At 47.9% G+C, this 22248-nt stretch overlaps 1 protein-coding gene across 5 annotated transcripts in view; it reads left to right on the forward strand.

The window, feature by feature from the left end:
* Positions 1-22248, forward strand: part of LOC146816482 (exportin-5-like) — a 1867381-nt gene that overhangs the window by 442299 nt on the left and 1402834 nt on the right. The window lies entirely within an intron of this gene.

A 22248-nucleotide genomic window follows, 5' to 3' on the forward strand; every position in this document is an offset into this window, starting at 1 on the left:
CCTGTTACAAGTTATGGGAAAGATTCTGGAAAAACATATCAACCAAACCCTTTCTCTAGATCTGTAAGAGATTCTTTTCTCACCCTCGATCAGGCCAGTTTCCAAGCACAACACAGTACAGAAACCACTCTATTAGCAGTAACGGAAGAGCTGAAATCTCTCCTAGATAAAGGAGTTGCTGCTGCTATCATTCTTCAAAACCTGAATGCAGCGTTTGACACTGTGGACCATGCGACGATCCTCAGGATGAGTGAAGCAGGAATAAAGATGGCACACTGACCTGGCTGTCCTCTCTTTTGAAAGAAAGGTCCTTTCAAATCTGGGAACCCCCATGCTATTCCGAGGTGTTCCCCCTAAATTGTGGGTCCCTCAAGGGTCTGCATTGAGTCCCACTCTTTTTAATATCTATCTGCATCTGTTAGCAGATACAGTGAGGCAATTTGGAGTGTTGATTATTTCTTATGCTGACGACACGCAACTGGTGGTCTCCCTTTCTCCGGAAATAGTCCACAACAACAACTAGCCCCATGCTTGGATAAAGTGGCAAGTTAGATGGCGAACTGTTTGCTTAAGTTGAGCGGAGCTCAAACAAAGCTGATGATCCTAGGAAACAACCTGACGCCACAAGAGGCATCGATTTGCTGGAGTTCCTGGGAATCTCTCCCACCCACTCTTCTCCCATATAAAGTTTAGGCATGTTGCAAGATAGTGTGTTATCTATGAAAGCCCAGGTAAAAACTAACAATGTCCTGTTTTGGCTTGATCAAAACTGTACGGAAAATCCTGGACCTTTTACCACTACAATCTAGGAGGTCAGTGGTCCAGGCGTTGATTATTTCCCATCTGGACTACTGAAATTATCTAATCGAAAGTGCAAGGATCCTCTTCAAACTTCACAAATACCTCTCTGTAAAAAATGCACTGGCCTCCCTAAATTGGCTTCATGTGGAGGAGAGGATGAATTTCAAGGCCCTTTATCTAGCACACAGAGGAATCAACCAGAAAGGGCCTTCTTTGGTTAGTAACCTCTTGGTCCAGTACACCCCTGGTAGGACCTTAAGATCTTCCAAAGGAATTTCTGTTAACTGTGCCGCAATTTCAAAGTGTCAGATGGGGAGGCAGATCCTTCTCTCATCGGATACTGAAGCTGTGGAACTCAATGCCCCAGGAGTTGAGAAAGGAAACAAATGAGGTAATGTTCCCGAAAAATGTTGAAAACCTGGTTATATCAATATTAACTTAGCCATTTACTATCCCTGCAGTTTGCATGCTCGCTTGGACTCACTCAACGCTGGTAAGCCTTCGCATACCTACGCACTTTATAAATCTGCATAGCATAGTTTGGGGAAGGTATCAGTTTGGTGGTGAATCAAAGACTGATATCTTTTGGACACCATTTTATAGCCAAGATCACAGAGGAGGAGCTTGCCTTCTGGTGAGGTGTATTCTGGAATCTCTTCCAGGCCTTGTAGGTAGAGCATCAGTGCATGTCGTGAGTTGCAAGTATTTATGAAATTGACTCCTGTGGAGCTGGTATTCCACGTGCATAGATTGAAAGGAGTTGGATCCCTTCATCATCTGCATCTCCCAATGTTGTGACACCTATCAGGTCCCACTTGCGGAAATCGTGTGGAGCTACCACCTCTGCTTGCAAGTCCCCTTCCCAGAGCAGGGTTTGTTCCGTCAGTCTCTGGCCTCCCACCCTCACCCCATTCAGGCAAGCATATCATGCCACAGCCTGATCACTACTGTAGTATCTGGAAGAAGACTAAGGGGTGTTGGACTCTCATAAAGAAGGGTGAGAAGCGATTTATTCCTCAGAGCCCACTTTACGGAGGCATATGCGGAGTCATTCTGGGTGTTTATACCACCTTACATTGATAATTAGGAGTGCTGTTCGATAGTATGGATCAATGTCAGCTGTTGCGATGCCCACAGGTAGGTAGGTTTAAAGCATTATACAAAGCAATGCAAGGGTGTCCCCTATCCCATAAGAAAGTATGAAGTTTCTTTTGAAAAACATGGTACATTAGATGTGATATGGGTAATTTTGGAGCTGATAAGATGAATTGAACAATAAGAGAATGTCTCAACCGGTATATCATACAAGGGGACAGAGTAATGTGTGTATCAATCACCAAGCACAGAAAGGGTACACAGGAGACCAGGTAAGAGTGGAAGGGTTATTTGCATATAGGAGCACAATTTACAACTAAATTGCAGTAACCATAACAACTAAATGTGCACTGGAAGTGTTACAGTGAATAAACGGCGCAGTGACACAAGTGATTAGGAGAACAACGTGAGGCGGCGAAAACAAAATAGTGGATCAAACAAAAGTATTTACAATCTCAAAACATGATTTAATTATTTGCGAATGACCCTTAGGTTGCCGCGAATAGCGTTGTCGAGTCGACGGTGTTTCGACCTCTGTTAAATTGAGGTCATCATCAGGACAATGGTTACACGATCGGAAGTGTGCTCTGAAGGCACTCAAGGGGGCGAAGGCGAGTGTACTAGGGATTGATGCCACTTGTGTGGGCGCCGCAGGGGAACGTCCACTGGGGGAAGGCAGCGGTAGATGGCTGCGGAAGATCGATTATTAGGCTCAAAGTCCACGTCAAGGGAGGTGGCGTAAAGATGCCGGGGTAGTGCTCTTGGAAGTGACTTGAGCAGTGTGTAGTCCAGCGAAGAATTGGACAGGAAGTCAGGAGATCAAAAGAACCGGCATGAATCAGACAGGGTCGTGGGACAAATGAAGCGTCCCACGACCCCCCAGATTCATTCATTCATTCATTCATTCATTTTCAAGCCAGATACCTCACAGAATATCTGGAAGATTGGTGCAATGTTTTGAGCTGCACCAGTCTGAAACCTGATCTGACCACCCTCAGTCAGAGAAGTACCGCCCTGGAGATCTGTAAGAGATGGTAGACTGTTGTTGCACAATGTTCGATAGATCTGTGTAATTGCATGCCTGTGTAAGGGGGCCCCAAGGATTCAAACTCCAGTGGAGTTTCTTCTGCCACTTCCCGTAGACTCTCCCTGTTCCCCCAAAGAGCATATTAAACCTGCCTATATTGGTAGATTTGATAGCTAAAACTGTCCCTGCAGATCCTCAAAGGATATCCCCTAGTTTTGATATGTCAATCATGTCCCATTGTGTTTTGCACTACAGTCCCCGGAGATCTCCCAGGGCTGCCGAGTCACACATCGGAAATTCAAGCTTAGTCAGGGACATGCTTCTAGTTTAGTGGGCCCCCTTGTAGAGCCAGCGAAAATATCCATGGGGTGCCATGGACTCCACATCAGCCTGAATGATGGATTCTCGATGAGACACGAAGGCCCATTTATTGACTCTGGAGATGAGCAGCCCTGTAGTAGAGATTGTGAAGCCTGCACTAAATTCGAGCCGAAAACACTCAAGGTACAACTCCCACAAAGACTAGCACACCGCTCACTGGCTAGCACCCACAAGGCACAAGAAACCCTGAAAGACCTTGGTCTACCCAGTAGAGCATTGAGGAGGCTGAACCAGTGCACGGAGAGTAGTCGGATGTTGAAGACACCGCAGCTGAATCCAAAAAGAAAGAAACATAGAGGAAGGTGGTGAAAGACGTCGAAAGAAAACAGAAAGTAATGAAGCTGCTGAAAGGTTCGGAATTTAATGTTCGAGGCATGTGGGCTGCTGAATTCATATCTGTGCATAGATCGCCGCCTAGTGTTGGGTCCGGATGATTGCATATTGTTGTCCTGGAAGAGTCTTCTAAGTATCACGAGATAGGTGGCTCCTCCCCTGGACTACAGTGCGCATGGGCATCCCCTCCATCCTTAGATTGTTTTTTTCTGCCATTGGGTCCGGATGTCCTAATCTTAGCTCTTTGAGTATTTAGGAAAAACTTTATTTTTATTAGGCCAAAAGGCCTTTAAACTCGTCGGTATTGTTTTCGTTCGGCGCCAAGTACTTTTGTCGAGTTAGTTCTCAAGAAGAGCATCGAAGTTAGCCGTTTGCCCTTTGACACCAGAGGCCCGATCGAGATCGACGATGGAATCAAATAGTCCAAAGAAATCGAATAACCCCTTTAAGCGTTGCCCTCTCTGCACCGCTAAGTATGCTCGCTTCGACGTGCACCCAGTGTGCAACAAGTGCCTCTCTCCAACACACGACGAAGCCACATGTATGGCGTGTTCCAGGTTCCGATCGAAGAAAACTCTTCGCATTCGTCGAGCAGCTCGGCTCGAGGCGCAGAAAGGGGCGCCAAATCCGGACAACATCTTCGGGACCGAAGATGAAGATGTCGTGGACCTTGAAGTTCAGGCGGGAATATCGGATCCGGCTTCGGAGCGTGAATCCGACTATGATGCCGAAGACGAGCGTCTAGTAGATGAAGAGGAAGATGATGTCGTCGACAAGGTAGGAGACCCTTGGGGCCGACGAAGATAGCTCGGAAGATGAGCTAGGCCCAAATGTCGGTACAGGGCCCGAAGAGGCACTCGATATGGCTCAGGTCGAGGGATCGCCACACGGCCTTACCCAAGATCTTTCCTCTCGTTCTACAGCCCCGCCTAAAGGCCCGGCTTCGAACTGTCCTAAAGAGCCATCGGTATCGAAAGCGCCATCATTCGATCAAGATAAATTGAAACTGAAGGCACAGGCACCGAAATCGAAACCGAAAGAGAAAATGTCTCTAATCGGCAACAAGGCCTCGAAGCCGTCGGAGCCGAAGACACAAGAGACGGCACCTAAGACCAAGGTCAAGGTGGTCGACCCCATAAAATCGGTGCTGAGGATCGTCGATACAGAAAAAGAGGGCGACCCTCAAGAGCCGACCCCTCCCAGTCCTCGTGTCGATAAACCGACGTCTGGTACGGGGCTCCATGCCACTACAAAGAAGGTCTACAAAGAAGGACCATGTCGAGTCAACAACACCATCTCCCTTCTTAAAGAAGACGGTGTCGGAGTCGTTATTACGCATCCAAGACAGGGCTTCTCTGCTCAGCGCGAAAACAACCCAGCAGCCGAAAACGGGCAGCACCGTTCAGACCGCGTCGACGCACATCAAGTTCGGATTACCACCAGCGGTACAACCGAAGATGTTCGACGCAAAGAAGGGTCCCGAAGATAGGTATCGACACGAAGAAAACTGTCGATGCGCATATTCAATATTATAGCCAGGAGCCTCAGTCATTCTCACCCACACAGTCTGATGTGGATGCAGGGGATGCTGGTGATGATGAGGGCACTTATCCATTGACCACTGACCCTGAAGACCAAAACCAACCTTGGGTGGACAATACTGGTACAGGGGACCCACATACTGCTCCAGACACACAAGCAAATGCGGTGAAGACATCTCCAACTGAGGATACTGCTGCCTTCAATGCATTAATTGAGAGAGCAGCTGAGAACCATGATGTACAGCTCCACACTGATCCTATTGAGGAGGACTTTATGATGGATGCCTTCTCTACCTCAGAAAGATCTGTTAAGACTCTGCCCATGCTGAAGGGTGTCCTAAAACAGGCTAATGACATTTTTAAGGAGACCACGAGGGCGAGAGTACTAAACCCTAGGATTGAGAAAAAATATAGGCCTGCTCCGGTGGACCCTACCTACATAAGAGGCCAGCTGCCTTTGGACTCGTTGGTGGTTTCCAATGCTCGGAAGAGGGCCAACTCACAGACAACGGGTGATGCTCCTCCCCCTGACAAGGAGTCGAAGGTCTTAGAAACATCAGGAAAGAGAGTTGCTGCACAGGCAGCTAACATATGGAAAATTGCCAACACTCAGGCACTTCTGGCTAGGTATGACAGGGCGCATTATGATACCCTGGAGACACTGCTACAGCACCTCCCAGATCAGTATAAGGAAGGAGCAGAGTCACTAATTACAGAAGGGAAGCTCATAAGCAACGCTTCCATTAAGTGCGCTCTTGACTCAGCTGACACTGCAGCTAGGGCTATTAACACCAGCGTCATGTTAAGAAGGCATGCTTGGTTGAGAATCTCAGGATTCAAACCAGAGATACAGACAACTATACTCAATCAACCTGTCAACCCTCACTCCCTCTTTGGCCCCGAAGTTGACACCACCCTAGAAAAAAACAAAAAAGATACAGAGACTGCAAAGTCTATGGGGGCTCTGCAATCACAGCAGTTTAGGAGTGGGTCCTTTCGTCGCTCTACCATCAGAGGACCATCTAGAGGCCAGAACTCCCAACAGTCGCTTTACACTAAACAAGGTACACAGACCACCTATAATAAGAATAACAGAGGTGGATACCGTGGAAACAACGTCAAAGGCAGAGGCCGAGGAAACAACAGCTCCAGGTCCTCCGCCACCAACAAACAGTGACGCCTTGTCACTGCCCCCCGACCACATAACACCTGTCGGGGGGAGACTCCAACGGTTCCTGCCGGTCTGGAAATCCATCACTACAGACAGGTGGGTGAGAGATATTGTCCAGTACGGTTATTGTCTGGAGCCAACATCCACTCCACCAAACATACCACCACGACACCGTCCTATGTCCGCAGAGCACTTGCACTTATTGCACCAGGAAGTGCTCAGTATGCTCCACAAAGGAGCCATAGAACTCGTGCCTGTACAAGACCAAGGATCAGGGGTGTACTCACTGTATTTTCTGATCCCAAAAAAGGACGGGTCTCTCAGACCCATACTGGATCTGAGACCTCTGAACCGTTACATTCTATCAGAGCATTTTCACATGCTCACCCTGCAGCAGGTGCTGCCGTTTCTCAGTCAGGGAGACTTTCTCGCAACACTAGATCTCAAAGATGCGTATTTCCATATACCCATACACCTATCACACAGAAAGTATCTCAGGTTCACTATTCAAGATCAACATTACCAGTTCAAAGTCCTCCCTTTCGGAGTAACAACGGCACCAAGGGTGTTCACCAAGTGCCTGGCAACAGTGGCGGCACACTTAAGGAGACAGCACATGCATGTCTATCCTTATCTGGACGACTGGCTTATCCAGGCAAAGTCAGCCCAGCAGTGTGCCAGCCACACATCCCACACCATTCACCTTCTTCACAGCCTGGGATTCTCACTGAATTATCCAAAGTCCCACCTTCAACCCGCCCACGTACGGCAGTACCTAGGCGCGACCATAGACACTCTGGCAACCAAGGCACAGCCAAATTCCATGAGGATCAACAGCATGCAGTTGCTAATAAAAAAGTTCAGACCTCAACACTCACTACCGGCACGAGTGTTTATGCAGTTGATACGCATGATGGCTTCCTGCATCTTCATAGTCCCGCACGCGAGATTACATATGCGCCCGCTTCAGGAGTGCTTAGCACGTCAGTGGAATCAGGCTCAAGGACAGTTGAAAGACCTAGTGTTGGTCAGCGGTCGGGCATACAACTCTGCATTGGTGGAATCCACAAAACCTTGCCAAGGGCCGACCGTTCCAAGAGCCTGTACCACAAATAATACTGACGGCGGACGCGTCTCTCCAGGGATGGGGAGCTCATGTACTCAATTACACAGTGCAGGGACTATGGACAACACAGCAGAGGGGGATGCACATCAACCTACTGGAACTGATGGCAATCTTCCTAGCAATGAAGGCATTCAAAGTACACTTGTGCAACAAAGTCGTGTTGATCCGGACGGACAACATGACTGCCATGTACTACATACAGAAGCAGGGAGGAACACACTCTCCACAGTTGTCTCAGCTGGCTCAGAGCATGTGGAAGTGGGCCATTCAGAGAAACATCTTCCTCATGGCGGAACACCTCCCGGGCAAGGACAACCAAATGGCGGATCTGCTCAGCAGACACAGCCACCAGATGCACGAATGGGAGATACATCCATCAGTACTCAAACCGTACTTCCAGCAGTGGGGTCATCCAGAGATAGACCTATTCGCCACAAGGGAAAACGCAAAATGCCAAAGCTTTGCCGCTAGGTTCCCACATCCACAGTCGCAGGGCAATGCGATATGGATGAACTGGTCAGGCAGATTTGCGTACGCTTTTCCCCCAGCACCATTAATACCGCTAGTGGCACGCAAACTGAGGCAACACTCGATGACGCTCATCCTGGTTGCTCCATCGTGGGCACGCCAGCCATGGTACACCACGTTTCTAGAACTCTCCGTGGTACCGCATCAAAGACTGCGGCTAACACCCAGGCTTTTAACGCAGAGCCATGGCGAGATTCAGCACCCAGATCCGCAACAGCTAAACCTGGCGATCTGGCTCCTGAGATCTTAGAATTTGGCTACCTAAACTTGCCTCAAGAATGTATGAATATCATCAAGGAGGCAAGGAGACCCACGACCAGAGCATGCTATGCGGCTAAGTGGAAAAGATTTGTCATTTATTGTAAAAATAATGACATCAATCCGCTGGATGCATCAACTCAGAACATTTTCTGTTATCTATTACACTTATACAGATGCAATCTAGCATACAATTCCATCCGTATACATTTAACCGCACTGGCAGCTTACCTTCAGAACAGGCAGCACCTCTCACTGTTCAAAGTGCCTGCCATCAAAGCCTTCTTGGAGGGATTCAAACAAGTGATTCCTCCTACACACCCACCTTCACCAGTCTGGAACCTAAAGGTGGTCCTCACCAGACTCATGGGACCACCTTTTGAACCTCTACACTCCTGTGAGATTCAATTTCTAACCTGGAAAGTAGCTTTCCTAGTAGCCATTACTTCACTAAGAAGAGTTAGTGAACTCCAGGCACTAACCATTCAAGAGCCATTTATACAGGTTGATGCAAACAGGGTCGTACTACGCACCAACCCTACATTCATGCCCAAGGTGATATCGCAGTTCCATATGAACCAATCCATAGAACTACCGGTGTTTTATCCTAATCCTGAGAATGTAGCAGAGAGAATGCTCCACACACTTGATGTCAAGAGAGCTCTCATGTACTATATTAACAGAACACAGACTTTCAGGAGGACAAAACAACTGTTTGTTGCCTTTTCTTCACAGCACAAAGGCAACCCCATTTCCAAAGCAGGAATAGCTAGGTGGATAGTTAAGTGTATACAGATTTGCTATGAAAAAGCTAAGCGCACACTAACAATTCCTCCAAGGGCCCACTCTACACGAAAGTTAGGGGCCTCCATGGTTTTCCTGGGAAATATTCCTTTAGAGGAGATATGTAGAGCAGCCACATGGTCCACTATACATACATTTACCAAGCACTACTGTGTAGATGTACACTCAAGACAGCAGGCAGCTGTAGGACAGGCTGTTCTCAAAACTCTTTTTCAGACTGCTGCAGCTGGCACGGGCAGCCACCGCTAATGGAGGGACTGCTATATAATCTATGCACAGATATGAATTCAGCAGCCCACATGCCTCGAACTGAATATGCTACTTACCAGTATGCATCTGTTCTTGGCATGTAGGGCTGCTGACATTCATATCGCCCACCCTCCTCCCCGGCGCCTGTAGCAGCTGTAGCATTCAGTAATTACTAGTTAGCATGGTCATCATTCACTATATTACACTCCATTTATGCCACAATGGCGAAAAACAATCTAAGGATGGAGGGGATGCCCATGCGCACTGTAGTCCAGGGGAGGAGCCACCTATCTCGTGATACTTCGAAGACTCTTCCAGGACAACAATATGCAATCATCCGGACCCAACACTAGGCGGCGATCTATGCACAGATATGAATGTCAGCAGCCGTACATGCCAAGAACAGATGCATACTGGTAAGTAGCATATTCGTTTTCGAAAGCACCCTGACTGCCAAAACACCAGACAAGCATAAGGAGCCACACAGGCCCCAAATAAAGGACACCGATGAGGGCAAGCCTTCAGTGAAACCCTCGAGGCAAGCGGATGCTCAAGAGGGAGAGAATGTAAAGAGCAAATGCAAAAAGGCAAGGGAGCCACTGATGCTGAAAAGTAAGACGCCTCTCACACTCAATGCTGAACAAAGGGCACCTGAGATCAAACAATAGAAACAAAGGCTCAAGGCCAAAATGACACCCCTTCTCTAGACGAAGGAGTTTCTTGAATCCCTGAGGGAGTTTCGCATCCTAACAAGACTTCGGGTTCCGCAGAGGCAGAAGACAAGCAGCCAGACATCAAGGCCCCCTCAACCCCAGAGCCACACGAAGAACAAAAGGAGGAGTTCTTCGAGATCGAGGATGATGAGGCTTTAATATTTGAGGAGCACAACCAGTTCGAGGGCACATGGCACTACACTGACATTGAATCCTCAGAGGAGGTCCTGGATAACTACCCATTGAGGCCTTTGTCACCAGACAACCTGTCTTTGTACAACACCCTCATCAAAAGGGCAGCAGCTCCTTATGGTGTCCAATTGGAGGAAGAGAAGAAAGACTCTTGCTTCCTTCTGGAAACCTTGATGTCCACCTACAAAAGAAATAGTTATCTGCCCATGCTCCCCAGCGTCTTTGATCAAGGCAAGGAAGCTTCAGAGAGACAGCCGTGGGAAGAGCATTAACCCCTTGTTTAGAGAAGTAGTTCAAACATTCCACACAGGACCCCCAATACATCAAAGGGAATGTTCCTTTAGATTCCATTATTATTATCATTTAACACTTATATGGTGCAACGAATCATCCCCCGGGGGATCTCTCAGCGCCTTGGCAAGACACTAGCAGGAGCCACGACCCACACAAACCCCTTAAATCAACCAGGTTTTTAAGCATTTCTTGAAGTGTCCCAGAGAGGTACTGCGGCGTTTCTCTTCCGGTAACCTGTTCGAGTGAAAGGGGGCAAGATAGGAACAAGCATTTGCAATGCAATAGGTCTCGCATTATTAAAGTTAGAGCTATTGGCATTGCTAAATAATGCAACACCAATAGGTCAAACTTTTATAATGCAAGACCTATTGCATTGCAAATGCTTGTTATTCTTGAAGACAGCTTCTAAAAAGGAGCAGCAACTGCAAAAAAGAATCTAAAAATATAAATGCATCTAGCAAAGTGGCAAACCAACTCTTGACTACTGAAGAGAGATAGAGAGATTCACCTCAGGTATTCTAAATGGGCTTGAACTGCTCAGCGTCTTTCTGCAGCTCTTCATCCGTCAGAAACGTGTGAAGTCACAGATTTGATTAGGCAAGAGTTGCCTCAGTGCATATATTTAAAATAATCAAATCCTTTTCATGGATGTCACACAGTATATTCTCGGCCTGACAAAAGGTTTTTTTTTTTCCAGGAATCCTCCTTTTCAAACTGATTAAAGCCTGGGAAGCAATCCTCAACATAATAAGACCAACAAAAGAATCTCTGCAATGTGAAATAAATGTGATCCAATTCCGTTAAAGAACTGCTGTTGTCTATAAATAAATATAAAATAAAAGCAAATAGCCTTCTTGGGAACAGCCCTTTTAACAGAGCATCACAGCCAGTATCCTAGCTTAAAATCAGTGTTACGATGTTTCACCCCCATAATTTCAAGTGGCACCACCTAATACAACTCTTCTTATCAAACATCGCACAAGCACGTTTTAGCCACCAAAATAATTCGCAAAAGTAATACCTAGCAAACTTATGTTAGGAAGCGGTCCATTTATCAGAGGGTGTGGCTTATTGGCCAGGACGGCGACTTCAAAGCAGAGGAACCAGGTTTGAGTCTGGCCGGATGGGGCCAATCACTTAATCTCCTCGTGCCTAAAAAATAAATATGAATGTGTCCGTCTGTAATGCTACTAGTGCTCATTTTAAGGCTTTGATACCTCCCTTCGGGTCGAGTTCACGCTATATAAAAACTGCAACAAAAAACAAAAAAATTGTGCGAGGCAATGGGGGTCGGTAAACATGTCCTCGTGCATAGCAAAAAAATATATATATTGCCACTCTCCAGGTCCTTCGTCCTACACCCTTATCAGCGTTCCCACTACCTCTTAGCCAGCATTTGCTCCCTGAGGTAGAATTACTGAAGAATAATCTTACAAGTGTTCATTAAACCAGTATATAGTAGTCGGTGCCCATCGGGCCTGCCCGCGCGGCGGTCTCCCTCCGGGGCCTACGCTACCTGAGAGTCAATCACACAGAAAGGGCCGGTTCTGAGGTAGCACCTCCGAGCGGAAGTGACAGAGGACTTCAAACGTTTAATGGTTTTAATACTCCGTGGGAGAAAAAAAAAGTCAAGACAGTCTTGCGAGGCTTGATGTTAATGAAGGTGTCACACATTGTCTAGTGAAAGTTGTGCCTGGCAATCTTCCTTTTTTCGGATGCCTACACCAGTGACATTTTATCTAACGTTCAAAGAGCACTACCTTAAAGAAAATCATAATTAACATATTCTAATTGTGCTGAGCGCTGTGATGATTTTACAGAACTCACTTTCCATGTCTAATTTGATGCCAATTTAATCTGTTCCTCTCCCGCCGACATGACCTTTCTTTATTGAGTTTCACTGAAGAAATTCTTTGATGGATTGATTTATCAGCATTGCGGGGAAGACAACAAAGGCTGTGGGCGTGTGAAAATGGGACGCGGATGGCCCTGGAAGCCAGTGTGCTCTGAACTTTCTCACTACAATGTCCCCTTGCCAGAGTGCCTGTCTGATGCACTGATGGAATTCAAGAGTTCTGACATCTCTGCCAAGCTTTGATGCTCGCTGATAAAAAAAAAAGCGATCGCTATTGTTAAAAAATACACACGCCCGCGAGTGGTGCGCGCGCACGCCACTGCGAGCCATGTTTTCAATTATCGCGCCCGTGTCTGGGCACGATAATTGAAAACATATGGGCTTTGGTGCGCGTAGCAGACACCAATAGGCCATAGGCGGAGCAATGCGCCCGCCTTTGGCCTATTGCGTTCTCTGTTTAAAAAAAAAACACGGACGCAAAGCCCAATAGTGGAACCCAAAAGGAAAACTAGAAGTTTTTGATTGCTTGACCTCAGATGGTGACCGGGGACGTAAGGCCTCATCTTCTTCCTTAAGTATGCTTAGTGTGAGGAGTTGGAAGACTGCTCTTTTTCTGATGGGCAGCCAGTGCAAGTTTTTCCCAAGGGTCGAGAAGGGGAAGGTCTAGGCTTATTCAAGGCCATTCTTGCTGCAGTGTTTTGCAGTACTTGGAGCCTAGAGAATAGCTCTTCTCTCGTTCCTACCAGTAGTGCATTGCCACAGTTTAACCTGCTTACAATCAGTGCCTGAATCAGGGTATTTCTTGCATCCAAGGGGATCCAAGGATATACCTTGCTTAGCATTTTCAGGATTCCAAAACAGGTGCCCGATAGTGTTTTTACATGATCTTCGGACGATAGGTTGCTGTCTAACAGAACTCCCAGATTCCTGACCTGCTTTGTGGGGGAAGGAGACACCCCCAGTTCAGTGGGCCACCAAACTGGCATCCACAGTTCCTCCGCCTTCCCGAACAGGAGAATCTCTGTTTTATTAGAGTTAAGCTGGAGGAAATTGTCCCCCATCCAGGCCGCTATGTTCAACATACAGATCTTAAACTTGGCCCTGGTGACAGCAGGATCAGATTCGAATGGGATAATCACCTGCGTGTCATCCGCATACAAAATTGTCTCAAAGCCACTCGCTCTTATAATGGCGGATAGAGGGGCCACATATATGTTGAACAGAGTAGGGCTTAAGATGGACCCTTGAGTCCCCCCCTTGTCAAGTGGAGTGGTTGCTGACACATATGAGTCTAGCTTGACACATTGAGTTCTATTTACCAGGAAACTTTGCAACCATGCCAGTGCTAGACCTCCGACACTAATCTCCTGTAGTCTGCAAAGCAGGATATTATGCGAGATGGTGTCGAAGGCCGCTGAGAGATCAAGAAGCACCAACATAGTGGGGGTCCCTCTGTCTAAGGACATCCTAATGCTGTTATTGACTTCGATCAGGGCCGCCTCCATGCTGTGACCAGCTCGAAAGCCCACTTGAGCAGGGTCCAGCAATTGATTCTGTTCCAGATAGTATCTCAGTTGTTGATTGATCAACTTCTCCATGACTTTCGAACAACATGGGAGAAGGGAAATTGGCCTGTAATTTTTCATCTCTGCTGGGTCTGCAGATGTTTTCTTCAAGAGAGGTTTGATCGATGCTCTCTTCCACTTGTTCGAGAAAGTGGCGGTGTCTAAGGAGATGTTACAAACTGATGAAAGTGAGGCAGCTAAAACCATGATCAATTCCTCCATAATGAAAGGAGGGGTGCAATCTGACTCTGACCTTGTAGCTGCCAGTGCCTCCCCTACTTGCTCAGTGGTGATGGTGGCAAATGAGTCAAGTTTAGGTAGTGAGGGGTCTCTACTCCTGCGGGGTTGGCAGCCTGGGGGTCTCTCCTCTCCCCAGAGAGATATAGATGTTGTCTATCTTATCTCTAAAGTGGCTGGCCAGGTTAGCACATAATTCTTGAGTGTGTGGAGCCGCTGCCCTGCCCTGCTCACTATTGGGTTGGTGAATTCTTTTAATATCTTAAAGGGTTCTTTTGAGGAATTCTTTGCCCCCCTTATCCGCAGACTCAGATGTTCTCTCCTGGCACTTTTACATTGGCCTAGATAGGCTCTATGTGCCGCCACATAAGCTGACTCATCGGGACATTTAGTTTTCCTCCATTTTCTTTCCTGACCTCTGCACCGACCCCTCTCCACTTTGAGCTCTTCCGAGTACCAAGGCGCAGGCAACCGTTTCTCTATTACTCTCACTGCTTTCAGAGGGGCGATACTGTCCAGGGCATTCCCGACCGCTCCCTCCCATCTTTCCAGGGCCTTGTTACTGTCTGGCTCCCACTGCAACAAGGGGGATGAAAAGGCCTTGCGGAAGGCTTCCGGCATGACTTTTCTCCACGTCCTACGAAAACCCTCCATGACTAGGGGCTTCTTTCCACCCTCTGGCTGGCTGAAAGGCCCAGTGGTCAGTCCACGTTGGCCCCTGGGGTACTTTCACTGGGAAATAAGGGACGTTTGAAAAGATGGAGTCCAATGTATGGCCTGCAATGTGAGTAGGCTCATGCACTTTAGGGAGAAGTCCCAGTGATTCCATTGCTGACAGAAGGGACTTGGAGTCTGTGTTTGAGGGCTCTTCGAGGTGGTGATTAAAGTCTCCTGTTAAGACGAAGTAGTCAGATTGTAATATATAAGGGGCAAGTGTTTCCAAAAGAGTAGAGCAAAACAGTTGACACCAAAAGCTCTCTATATGATGTTAAGACTGTGTCAAGTACTTTGATATGGTGGGGGACCCGGGTTGCTACTGCTAGCCCTCCTCCCCGCTTGCCTACCCTATCTAATCTTGTCACAATATAATCTTCGGGGAATGCGACTGCTTGCACCGGGGTTGAATGGCTTTGAAGCCAGGTTTCGGTCAGCAGACATAGGTCTAGTTTTTCGTCCTTCATTTTGGCGACCACAGGAAAGAGGAACAATGCCCCCACATTAGCAGGGCCACCACCAGAGGAGAGTTAAGAGACTAGATCAGGTTGGCAGGAAGATAGAGAGAGAGGTGCCAAACAATGGAAATAGAGGATAGCCAACTCCAATGCGCTCCTCACCAGCAGAGGTCACCAGCAGTGGGACGAGATCGAAGAGCTGATGCAACAACTTCCAGAGGAGATCCTCAAGAAAGCCAAGGCCATATTCCAGGTGGGAAAAACATAACTAACTCCTGCCTCAAATCTGCACTAGATGCGGCAGACACAGACAGCAGACAGATGTGCACGGGCACCACACTCGGGAGACATTCCGGGCTGGGGGTCTCGGACTTCAAACCTGAATATGAAGACCATATGTGTATCTGTATAAATGTTGAACGAATCAATAAATCATGACTGTAGTAATAGCCATGTTTTGATTTTGGTAAGTTGGTTATTAAATATACTGTTATTTGAGTCTGAAGGTAGGTCAGGTATATCATTCTTCAGTCGGATGTAGGTTGGTTCCAGTGGCGCAGTGGGCAAGGGACACACGTCTGGTCATACCCGTGGTCTCTTAGGGCAACAAAAACAAATGCTTAAAAGATGATCGGAGGATGTAGCATACCAACCCATCATTCTTTTGCCCTCCATACCACCTCAGATAACACCCAGCTATATCCAAATCAGCCTTGACCCTGCTCCAGTAGGAACAGTGCAGCCCAAACTGCCAAGCCAGGCATTCTCCTAACCGGAACATTATGATTTATGATGAACCTTTTTTAGTATACTGCTGTTCCACTTCTGTCAACATATCACTTTGCTGATGTTCTTTGCACCGCTTCACCAATCTAAGGAGGAGTAGAGACTCCACAGCTCAGACCCCAAAAGAGCACTGAGCTTTTTACATCCATCATAACACAGAACACCAGGTAGAAGACCAGCTCTTTGTGGAGTTCACTAGATCAAAAACACGCAAGGCTGTGCTGAAGAGGACCATCTCTCCCCGGATTGCATTCTGCTTTAAGATCTGCTATGCATTGGCCAAAAAGCAGCCTCTGGTAGGATTGCAAGCTCATTTCACCAGGCCCATAGCTGCTATCACTGCACTGGCTCATGGAGTTCCTGTTTTGGCATTTACCAGGCAGCTATATGGGTGTCATTCCATTTGTTCACAAAGCAATACTGTCTGGACAGCCAGGTTTGCCAAGAGGGAAATTTTGCCCATTCGGACCTACAGGACTTTCTCGTTTAATTCCATTCAAAGACCCACCTCCAATTAGGTACTGTATGTCTCCAATTTTTGTAAGCATATAGGTTTAGAATTCACTTTGGGCAGCAATGCACTATATTTCTGTAACGCCCTGACGTCTCAGGATCGTTAACAGACACGATAATGAGAACGCAACCACTTGTGAAGGTTTAGTTATTTTAATGAAGGCAAAAATAATACAAGGAATAAACAAAGGTTATAGTCACTGGAATCCTCCAGGCTAAGTACGTTACCAGCCCACAGCACGGATGGTCCTAACCGTCCTCTGCATATACGCCGATCCCTGCGTATGCCAACAGAGGGCAGAAATGAAATGGCCGACAATGCCAATCGGTAGGCTGTGAGGGGCACGAAGAGTGTTGGGGAGAATCGAGGAGTCAGGGAAACACCCAGCCGGGGTCTCTACCTGAAGGGAGCAGCCGCTCAACCTCTTCCTCAGACTGCACCGGGACGCGGAGTCACCTCCTGGTGATGCGTCACCGATACCCCAATCACAAGCAAAGAAGACTGAACCGAGAGCAGCCGCTCGATCGATCCCGTGGACTTCCGAGTCTGTAACGCGGCAAACACCTCCTGGTGTGCGTTACAGCTGGCAGTCCCTGTACCTCTGGTCGGGCTGGGAGTTACGACATGAACTGTAGGTTCCGATGGTCCGTGTACACCGATACCACATGTCTTGCCCCCATCAACCAATGCCTCCATTCGGTGAAGGCGTCCTTGATTGCGAGAAGCTCCTTCTCCGCAATATGGTAGTTGCGTTCGGCGTCGTTGAGTTTGCGGGACATGTACGCAACGGGATGAAGCACCCCTGTGTCGTGGTTGCGTTGGGACAAGATAGCCCCCAGCGCCACATCCGATGCGTCCGCTTCCACCACGTAGGGGAGATCCGGATCGGGGTGAGCCAACACCGGCGCCTTACCAAAGGCGCTTTTCAGGGCCTCAAAGGCTGTGTTCGCTTCAGGGGACCAGACAAACTCCTTGGACTTCCTCAGTAGCTGTGTGATTGGGGCCACCAATCCTGAAAATCCATCTATAAACCGCCTGTAAAAGTTGGCGAAGCCAATGAAACTTTGGACGTCCTTCACGCTTTGGGGCACCGGCCATTCTTTCACCGCCTTGATCTTTCGTTCTGCCATCTCCTGTCCCTCTGGACTCAGCATCACTCCGAGGAATTCCACGGATGTGACGTGGAAGTCACACTTGCTGAGTTTACAAAACAGCATGTTTTCCCTCAGCTTTTGGAGCACAGCTTTGACGTGGTGTACGTGCTCCTCCACACTGGACGAATAGATGAGGATGTCGTCGATATATACGACCACGTAGATATCCAACTCCTCTCTGAATACCTCATTCAAAAAGTACTGAAAGGCTGCCGGGGTGTTGCACAGACCGAACGGCATGACGAGGTACTCAAAAAGGCCGAACCTGGTCTTAAAGGCGGTCTTCCACTCGTCTCCGTCCCTCATGCGCACCAGATGGTATGCCCCTTTCAAATCCAACTTGGTGTAGATACGAGCTTTCTTGACCTGTTCCAGAAGTACACTGATGAGAGGCAAGGGGTACCGATTCTTTACGGTTATCGCATTCAATGCCCTAAAGTCCACACAGGCTCTCAGCTCCCCATTAGCCTTCGGGATGAAGAAGAGTGGCGAGGCGGCCGGAGACTTGGACGGGCGGATGAATCCTAGCTTGAGGAGTTTATCCAGGTACCCCCGGAGATGCACGTTTTCAGGCTCCGTCAGGGCATACAGCCTGCCGCTGGGAACGCTGGCCCCTGGCACCAGGTCGATCTGGCAGTCAAACTGTCTATGTGGTGGTAGCACTTCCGCCTTCACCTCATCAAATACATCCTCAAAACTGTGATAAGCCTGGGGGAGAGCCACATCTTTTTCTGCCGCTGTAGCCACCGTCTGACTCCCGCTCTCATCTGCGTCAAGGGATTCCGTTCTTATTCCACAATGCAGGATGCAATACTGTGACGTCAGTTCGATGCGATGTGTTGGCCAATCCACAGAGGGGTTGTGTTTCTGTAGCCACGGCAATCCCAATACGACGCCATATTGGGGCGCTCGGATGATGTTAAAATCGATTTGTTCCAAATGGTTCCTCCCACATCTCATCGGAAGGACCCCCGTGTGCTGCCCGATGGGCCCCGTCACCAATCGCCTTCCGTCTACAGCATAGACGTCTTCGGGTACAGCTTTGGGAAGAAGCACTAGCCCTAGCCTGCATGCCTCGTTGTGGTCCATAAACATGCCAGTGGCCCCTGAATCCACCATGGCCACAACGGGTATCCACTGGTCATGCACTCCCACGTGCACCGTGAGAAACAGGTGTCGTTGTCCCTTAGTGACCGAGTTGGAAAGTGAAGGGATGGATGAGTGACTCCGAGATGCCCCTTCTTTGGTCTGGGAGTCCTCTAGTTTTCCGCCGGTACGTCCACCACGGCTGTTACCGACCGGTTGGCCCGATAACGTGACGTCTTCGGTTTGGCAGGGCATTCACGTACGTAGTGGCCTTTTTGCCACAATATAGGCACAATCCTTGTTTACGGCGTGACTCTTTCTCCGTGGCTGTGAGGCTCGCTCGTATTGCGCCGATGTCCATGGGTTCTCCCTTGGATGCGGTGGCAGTTTCAGGACTTCCCACTGTCACATAGGATGGAAGGGATTTTCCTTTTCTCCCATGATCCCCCTTTCTTTCACTTAGCCTATGTTCCAGCCGTAATACCAGGTTGATAAGGCCCTCACATGTCTTGGGTTGTGGGTCAATATGAGCCACGGCGTCCTTGAGCTCATCGCACAGCCCGTGATGGAAGAGCGCCGTCTGTTTAGCAACAGGCCACTTGGTTTCCGCAACCAGCCTTCGGAACGCGTTGAGATACTGCACCAGGTCGTTGGATCCCTGTCTCAACTCAAGCATTTCACGGTCCGCCGTGTACGAGTCAGCCCTTCTGTCGAAGACCTTCAGGAATTCCTCGCGAAAAGCACCCCAATCACATAAGATGGGGTCGTCTCTGCTCACCAGAGGTACGGCCCATTGTGCCGCGTTTCCAGCCAAATAGGATATAAGGAAAGCCACACGAGCCTGACTCGTGGGGAACGCCCTTGGTTTGCACGATAAATGTAGCGCCACTTGTGTGAGGAATACCTGCACTGTGTTAGGATCCCCACTGTACCTCTCTGGTGTTGCCAAGGGGACGGCTACCGGCATTTCCACTACTACCGCAGGGGTCTGGTTCGTGAGGGAGGTGCTGGGCGTGAGCGGGTCCAATTGGATAGCATCCAGTCTGGCTTTTACATCGGCTGTTTCTTGCCTGGAGGCAGCCAATTCAATTAGCACGGTCGCTAAAGCAGCCAGCACATCATCAAGTGTTGCCATGTCTGTTATCGACCGGGAGACAGTTAGTGTTATTAAGGTCGGATATTTTGTAACGCCCTGACGTCTCAGGATCGTTTAACAGACACGATAATGAGAACGCAACCACTTGTGAAGGTTTAGTTATTTTAATGAAGGCAAAAATAATACAAGGAATAAACAAAGGTTATAGTCACTGGAATCCTCCAGGCTAAGTACGTTACCAGCCCACAGCACGGATGGTCCTAACCGTCCTCTGCATATACGCCGATCCCTGCGTATGCCAACAGAGGGCAGAAATGAAATGGCCGACAATGCCAATCGGTAGGCTGTGAGGGGCACGAAGAGTGTTGGGGAGAATCGAGGAGTCAGGGAAACACCCAGCCGGGGTCTCTACCTGAAGGGAGCAGCCGCTCAACCTCTTCCTCAGACTGCACCGGGACGCGGAGTCACCTCCTGGTGATGCGTCACCGATACCCCAATCACAAGCAAAGAAGACTGAACCGAGAGCAGCCGCTCGATCGATCCTGTGGACTTCCGAGTCTGTAACGCGGCAAACACCTCCTGGTGTGCGTTACAGCTGGCAGTCCCTGTACCTCTGGTCGGGCTGGGAGTTACGACTCCAACCAGCAAAAGCGCCACTGCGCTTTGACTCAGCCGAGTCAAAAAGCGAAGCTCAATGGTTATCCGGTAGAGCTTCCGGGTCCTTCACAGGTGACGATGGGGCAAGACACGGCCCAGGGAGTAACGACTCGACCTACCTCCGTTCTTGCCTTACTGGAGCACCACTCCGGAACACTGCTCTTCACTAAGCAGGTACGTCGGTGTAAACACAATATCCGACAGCGTTGTACCTCCCGGTTCCTCCCTTTATAGGGCGTGTTTTCTTTGAGTTATGTAACAGCTCTCCTGTTTACATAAGGGCGTGTTTTCCTTGAGTTATGTAACAGTTCTCCTGTTTACATAAGGGCGTGTTTTCCTTGAGTTATGTAACAGCTCTCCTGTTTACATAACCTCTCAACCGCTAAGCATCCTCGGAGATGTAGTCCGTTTTCGCTGGTTACCGTTTTCCTCCCCTCGCATGACAGGAATTCTTGACAATTTCAATCCTGTGGCTAAAGAAACTGCCAGGCCATCCTTTATGCTACATCTGTTGTTCCCACTTCGATCCTTCTGTGATGCAAGACACCAATTATAATAAAAACAACAGATTACAGGTAGTGGACTCAATACATTTAGAATGAGAGTGAGCATTTATTTCTGATTTCCATTTTATGCTCTACAGAGCCTTCAGATTAATTCTTCCTTAACAGTAATAGCCCTGTTTTAGAAGGTAAGCCTCCTTTCTTTTCCCCTTCCTATGGCCAACATTCGATAATCTTTTTGCTTAAAATCTATTCGATATCTTGTGTCCTTTAGGTTAACTATTTCTCTATTGTATCAGGCCCAGGTCCTCTTATCACCCTGACAAATTCTACACTCAAGGGGTCAAGACGGCTACACCGTGGGGCAGGGTCTGTCTCCCTGTTGACATGTTAGGGAGAAACTCTTTGCACCCACTTTCTTTTGTAAATGTTTTAGGTCTCATTCAAGATATTTATAGGTGTTGTTTATTCATGTTATGCTTGTATCTATAATTTCACTTCTTTTGCACATTCTTTTCACTTGAGAGCTGCACTATATTGCTATCCCATTTTATCACCTGTGATTGGTGTGAATGGTATTGATGGTGAACTACTGAATATATCATGACACTGTTTATAATATTTTTGTGTCCTGGACACTGTACTCTAATGTAAGTAATAATCATTATGTAAATGTTTAACAATATTAGAATAGGAACCCTAAGAGGTCTAATAAGGTTAATTGCCATTTCTTAGAATTTCTGACTTAGTTTCCAAGTAACCCTGAAGGTCATTTGTTATCACTTTTAACATACCCAGGTTTCCAGGAATTTTTGGTATCTCGTTTTACAGTCATTGTGTTACTAGACAAAGGCTTTTCAAGTGTATTGGAGGCCATAGAAGTATTGTTGCTGTCTCTTCTATGACTTCTTAGTTCATTGTATAAGATGTATTTTTTCAAATATTCTGCCTCTTCTGGCTTCTCTGCTGCTTCTCTGTAATCTAAGGCCTCCGTGTGAACACATGGGCTTTCATCAGTGAATTGATTGACATATTTCCACAAACAATGCACTCACATTTATTGAAAAAGCATAGTTCAAGTAATATGTCCTAAAGAATTAATTTGAGCTC

This window comes from Triturus cristatus, chromosome 6, assembly GCF_964204655.1.
Source record: "Triturus cristatus chromosome 6, aTriCri1.1, whole genome shotgun sequence".
In the NCBI taxonomy this organism is placed as follows: Eukaryota; Metazoa; Chordata; class Amphibia; order Caudata; family Salamandridae; genus Triturus; species Triturus cristatus.